The sequence below is a fragment of the Lagopus leucura genome, unplaced genomic scaffold (genome assembly GCF_019238085.1).
Source record: "Lagopus leucura isolate 7727_CA_CO unplaced genomic scaffold, USGS_WTPT01 Super-Scaffold_73, whole genome shotgun sequence".
Lineage (NCBI taxonomy): Eukaryota > Metazoa > Chordata > Aves > Galliformes > Phasianidae > Lagopus > Lagopus leucura.
The window spans coordinates 96521914-96527913 of record NW_024962252.1 but is presented as its reverse complement, the minus strand read 5'-3'; the positions used below and the strand labels follow the sequence as shown (position 1 = coordinate 96527913).

Sequence of the window (6000 nt, the reverse complement as noted above, 5' to 3'; positions counted from 1 at the left end):
GCAATAATAAGAAGAAAAAACGAACAAATTAACGTTTATTAAGTGCATTTGAAAAATAATTGTTATTCATCACTTCCTGAGGTTAGTGCTGCATTAATTATGTCTGCCTAGCTCATTTGCTCAGTCACACCTAATGAAGACAGCCGCTTCTGGAAACAAAAACTACTCTGTTGAGAAGACTAAAACTATAGGAGGAAGTCTGAAATTCATTCATTAAATTCTGCTGCCCAAACTTGTTCTAAAGTGTGTTTGTTAAGCTAAAGGAGGAGATTCCTCCTTTACTTCAGATTTGCAGAGCTTTAAATGAGAGCTGACTGCGAGATGTAGGTTTTCAGGATTTATTTTATGTGGTGGAACAGCTTGGTTCTGCACAAAACCAAAGTTGGCTGGTTCCCACATTCCTGATGATGACGTGCAAGAAGGAGTTTAGCACGTCGGCTGTTGATTTGTCAATAGCTTAATTCTCCATGACAACCTCCCCAGAGGAGTGAGAAAAGTCAATAGCACAAAGTTCACATCACCTTAGATAGCTTATGGGAAGCAAAACACAATAAAGAAGATAGAGGCCATAAACTGTGATAGGCAGTGATTAACCCATCAAACTGGAGAAATATAAAGAATCATTAAAGTGACAAAATACGGTGAGTCATTTGGTGCTGATCTAATTAAATAATATTCCAATGTAAATCAGTGAGTTATAATCTGAGAGCCAGGGGAAAAAAAGAGCATTTGGTCTAGCAGATGATTTCTGAAAAGGCCCTGTGATTATGTTCCTCTGCTTGGTATCACTGTCATCTACCTATGCCTCACTTTTGTGAATTTGGTTTGGGTCGGGATGAGCTTGAGCCAGAACCACTTAAAGGCTGTGGAATGAACCTGAATAATTTCAGTCTGCTTTTTGGCACAGTATGACACAGGCGTGATGATCAGTTTGGCAGAATGGAGTTTTTTTTTCCAGCTGGGGAGAAAGATTATTTTTTACCCTGAATGTGTGATCAAGTTTCATTATTGTTTTAGGGTAGATTTCTTTTTTATTTCGAATGGCACCAGAGATAGCTGCTGTAAGAACATGGATGCTTAGATTTTGCTTTGTAAGAACTTAAAATGAGAAGAGTGATGGAGATTTACGATCTGTATATTTTCTCCCAGGCTCTGGGGCTATGAAATTCTTTCTTTAATGGGAAAATCAGGGACTTTTTATTTATTAATTCATTTATTTTGCCATGCCATCTTTAGTATTACTTCAGGTTTATAATGTGGAAGCAGAATTGATTGATTTGGGTTTAGCTTCCATTTCGTCTGCGTGCTTCAAGTCTGAGGATGAAAGTTCTTGGGCATTTTCTAATTCTTATGTTGATTTTCAGTAAAAAGTTAACGTTTGTGAACTTATTTCTTTGGAAGAAGTGGAAAAGAAGCAGATGATACAGAAATTTATTTCCTGCTTATTTGTTGCTACTTTTGCTGTTTTTCCTTTATTTCTGTCAAATCTCATGCGTGGTGCTGCTGTGTTAGCTCCCTGCAAGTCAAGCTGCTTATGAACAACAGCATGGAATTAGGCTATTCTAGCTTTAATTCATGCAGAGAGCCAGCACTTCTGTTGTTACTGGTTGCAGTGTTTGCACAGAGGCCAGGTTTTGTTACAGAACCACGAAACAGGGTCAAGAAGAATGATGACCAGCTCTTAAGGATGTTTTCTAGTGTCCTGCTTTAATGCAGTTGGCCATATTGTTCACAGTGTGTGGTATAGTTTCACATGAGTTCATGTCACTATGTTGTTCTCACCAATTTATTATTCATCTGCCCTGGCTAAAATATTTATGGGCTGTAAGGTCTGTTTCTTCCCAAGCACCTGTAGTGCTTATACACAACAGTAACATGGGCATCTGTCACAGCAGGCATATTTGGGGGATTTGGCTGCTGTTCCACCATCAATGACCCAAAAGGCTCCTAAATGACCTAATTATGAAAAGATGCTGACCAGTAGCACATTTACATCGCTTGGTAACAGCATTATTTTCAGCATAACTCTTTCACTTATGATGCTACTGATCAATTAACCATGCCAGTGTCTGCTGTAATGCATGTCGGGTCTCCATCAAATAACCCTCTCTTATCCATTAGTAATTGTTGGCCGTGGCCTTCGTCAAAAAGAGTGAGCTGAAAGTAAATGTTCAGGTGGTATTATTTGACTAATGTACCACTTGAATCTGACCTCTTCTTCATTGTGCAGCATGGGCTGATAAGGAGTCTTTCAGAGGCTTTGCTCCTTTCTAGAGAAACATAATCTCTTTCATTAAAGTCTGAGTTATTTAATCACATCCTTTTCAATGAGGCCAGCTTTTCCAGCAGTCCAGGAAAAGAATGCCATTGTGAGATGCTGCTTCAATACCTCCAAACCTTCGTTTTCTTTTTTCTTGGTTCAGTTTCTGTGAAAAGTCCTTGCAATTTTATTTTTGCTGTTTTCAAAGTAGTTTTTCATTCAGTTAAGCTTTCCCTCTATCACTTTCTGTGTGTCTTTCAGCTATTGTCCCTCTTGCTCTTCCCTACTGATGATGCCAGTTTTCAGCATTGATAAGACAGTGTTTTATAGGCACTTGAGGGAAATCACAAAAGTTGTGCTGCTCTGCAGGTGGATATGGCTTAAAGTCTTCTTTCTTTATGGACATGAAGGCTCTCACTGCATGTTTCTCTTTGGGTAAATTTTATTTTAGAGTTGGAATTGTAAGTTTTTGCCAGGAGTTCATGATTTTACTTTTACATCGTGTGTAATGGGACATGTTTGCTATTAAAAGTGTTCAATCTGTTCCAAGTGGCTCCAAGCTTTCCCTACTATCACCCGCATTTTTAATTTCTGAATTGCACTTTTTCTTCAAAGAAGTCCATTTTATCCGAGAGCATCTCGCTTTCATCTGGAAATTTCTTTCTCTCTCTCTGGGATTTTCCTCTAGGTGAGGCTGTCTTCTATCTCCAGAGAGACCAGAGAGCACATCCTGAATGTTTGCAGTGTTGTGGCTGTTTTACAATACCTGCTTGTCTCTCCATTCCTGGTGCTGTTTCTTGGCAGAGAATTTTTCTCTATATCCAGTCGAGTGTTAGAAATAGAAAGCCTGTTTCCTGACACGATGAAGCTAAATGGGTTGCAATTAAGCACTCTGGCTTCAAAATACATCATCTGAGCATGAGTTGTCGGTTGCTGCAGAGCTGACATGGCCAGCTATCATCCAGATCAAACACAGTCTTCTTTGTTTGAGGGTACCACGTAGAAAGCAGGTAAAACAGAGATTTTGTTTTCTAAAACACACTTCCCAAAGCATACAAGCTTTATTGGCTGAGTTTATGGCAAGTGAGTTGATGTTGTTATTTGGTGTTTGGGATGCAGAACTTAACTGGTCATGAGTTGATCTCAGCTGGCTTTTACTCCTGTGGACAGCCCCATGGACCCCCTCAGTGCTTCTTACCTTGTAGACTGTGCACATAAAAAGACTTCGACCTCACTGCTGAGTCTCTCCTCCTGGAGAGCCCTGCAGGTGTTTGCTAATTTGGAGATGGATCAGTTTGGGGCTCTAGCATACAGGGAAAGGACAAACCAAAACAGGCTCCAGCCAGCATGAGCATATAGACTTCAGTTCAGCAAACCCCTGAAGGACTGGCTGGACTTTAAGTTGACTCCCAGTAGGACTGCATCACATGCATCAAATGAGACATGTTTTGGGGGCTTTTCTAAATGAGAACCTAAACACTTCAGACTTTGCTTAGTGAATGATGGTGTGTGCAGCATCCCTCTGTCTCTGATGCCAGCCAAGGCACCCTGGAACACAGCTCAACATAAGAAGGACTCATTGTGAGCTTGAAATTGATTCCCAACCTGAAAATGTCAATGACTAACATCAAAACTCTTCATTTTTCTCCTTTTTCCCCTCTGGCCAGTGATAAGACCACAGGCTTGTTAGAGACCTGAGACCAATGAAAATTCGGAGCAGTTGTTCTTTACAGCAGGGCTGCCCATGCTGTTGTGGTGTCAAATTCCAACCCAGACAATTTTCTTCTCTGTAACGGAGAGGGGTTGAGAACCAGAGGGTGATTTAGTGCTGGTGGGAGGGACAGATGCAGGAGAGTAGCAGTTCTGGCTCTAACGCTGCGCAGCCTGTTGTGTAAGATTAATGACTGTGGACTACTCTCTATTTTTCTCTCTCTACAACTGTGAGCAATCTCCTCCAAAATCAGCCTGCTGCTGGCTAGCCAGCAAATAGATAATAAGATCCCTGTGTGTTAAATATGCACAGCTGCACATCTGACATTGCTGATCCATCTGCATGCTGAGATAGCACGTGCCAGCTGCCTTGCTCGGGGTGAACGAGGAAGGGATCCATTAAAGACAGAAAATCTGCAATGGAATCTCGGTCCTCTCCCCCTTGCTGTCTCCATGAGCTGCTCCTCTGGGTTCCTGGAGTTTCTCTCCCCTCCCATACTCCTTTTGGCTGCGGAGCTTTGAAACCACCAGACGGTTTTACTTTATGAGTTGGGCTGCCAGGTGGGCTTTCAACTGAGCTCCTGCAGTCCTGCTTTTCATCTCCCCAAGGTGGCGATTCAGAGGAGCTTGGCCAGTCAAGTGAGTCACAGTGCTCTCCTGCAACCTTCTTTTATTGCCTGCCACTTTCATTTGCTACAAAAGCCTAGCAGCCTTTTACTTGGCTTCCTCCTGTCTGCATCTCCCTTCCCGCACCCTCCAGCCCTCGAATCAGCCAGTTTCTGCTCCATGCTGCAGCTGGGAGAGCAGAAAGCCAGTGTATTCTTGACACGGTTGACTGATACCTGTGCTGGCCATGGAAGTCTGATAGCAGCTGATGAAAGAAAGGGCACTGTCTCTAGCCACAAGTTTCTAAACCAGGAGCTTTCAGCATTGCTTCTGGGTCCTTGTCCAGGCATTGGAGTCAATGTGAGCTGCTCTTGCTCCATGCTCTACTGCATGTCAAGCTTGATGCTGGTGCCAAGGTGGAGGTAATTATGCCATCCTTTGTTCCTTTGCCCTCCTCTTCCTTCTCAGGGTTGCAAGTTTTGGCTATCTAAGGAAGGAAAGGGTGGAGGAGAAACGAGAGAGCCAAGATCACCGTGGGAACCACAGGAGCGTCCAGTGGTGCTCATGGGCCAGTGCCATGCTAAACATTGCTCTGTGGCTGCTGATTCTGTTTGAGCTAGCTCACATCTGGCCATGCTGGATGACAAGAGGAGCACGGTGACACGGTGTCACCCCCAGAGACATTTTCCCAGCATAGTGCCTTTCAGGGTCCTTGCTGGAGGAGGCAGTGGGCATGCGATAGGATGCAGTTATCTACAGGGAATCTTATTTGGCCTTATCCTTAATCTTTTATTTCCACTGAAGTTGTGTACCATGCTTACAAATGAGGACTGTCATCACTGCTCTACTGACAGATGTATAAATCCCTTAAGCCATGATTTTATTATGTAAACTTTCTTGCCACTGGCATCCTGTTAGTACTGTAGTGGGAGGGCTTTCCTCCCCAGGTGTAACTGTGCAAACATTATGGTTACGGCACAAAGTCCAACTTGGTTAGATTCTGTCACATAAATATACACTGAGTTAAATCAAACACAGCTTGCGTCCTGTTGGAAAAGCCCATTTGTAAGCAGTTGTTTGAGATCCGTAAGATAACGTGCTGTGTAAAGATAGCCAGTTCCGCTAAAGGCTGCTCCTGGGAAAGTGGGTGAGTGAAAATCAGTAATCAAGCTAGAGCTAATAGGTGAGCAATACCTGTGGGTATAATATGCCTGAATTTCCCAAACTCCCTCTACTTCTTTTTTTTCCCCTTCTTTGTTTTTGTGGTAAGGAATGGTTCTGGAAGTGGGGGAATACCCAGAATCTGGTAGGGAGTCTGTCCAAAATAACGTGTTACAGACGGTCACTGTCTGGGAAGAAAGGAAATGATAATACTCTGGAACATAATGACTTTTTTGTATATAAAATAATGGAATTGGCACAAG

The 6000-nt window shown here is 42.7% G+C and overlaps 1 long non-coding RNA gene across 2 annotated transcripts in view; it reads left to right on the top strand.

Moving 5' to 3' along the window:
• The first annotated feature begins 567 nt into the window (after positions 1-567).
• LOC122192102 overlaps positions 568-6000 on the top strand; it is a 72985-nt gene continuing 67552 nt past the window's right edge. For both annotated transcript variants that reach the window (XR_006182536.1, XR_006182538.1), the window contains exon 1: positions 568-641. This is a non-coding gene — a long non-coding RNA (uncharacterized LOC122192102). The remainder of the gene's footprint in view (positions 642-6000) is intronic.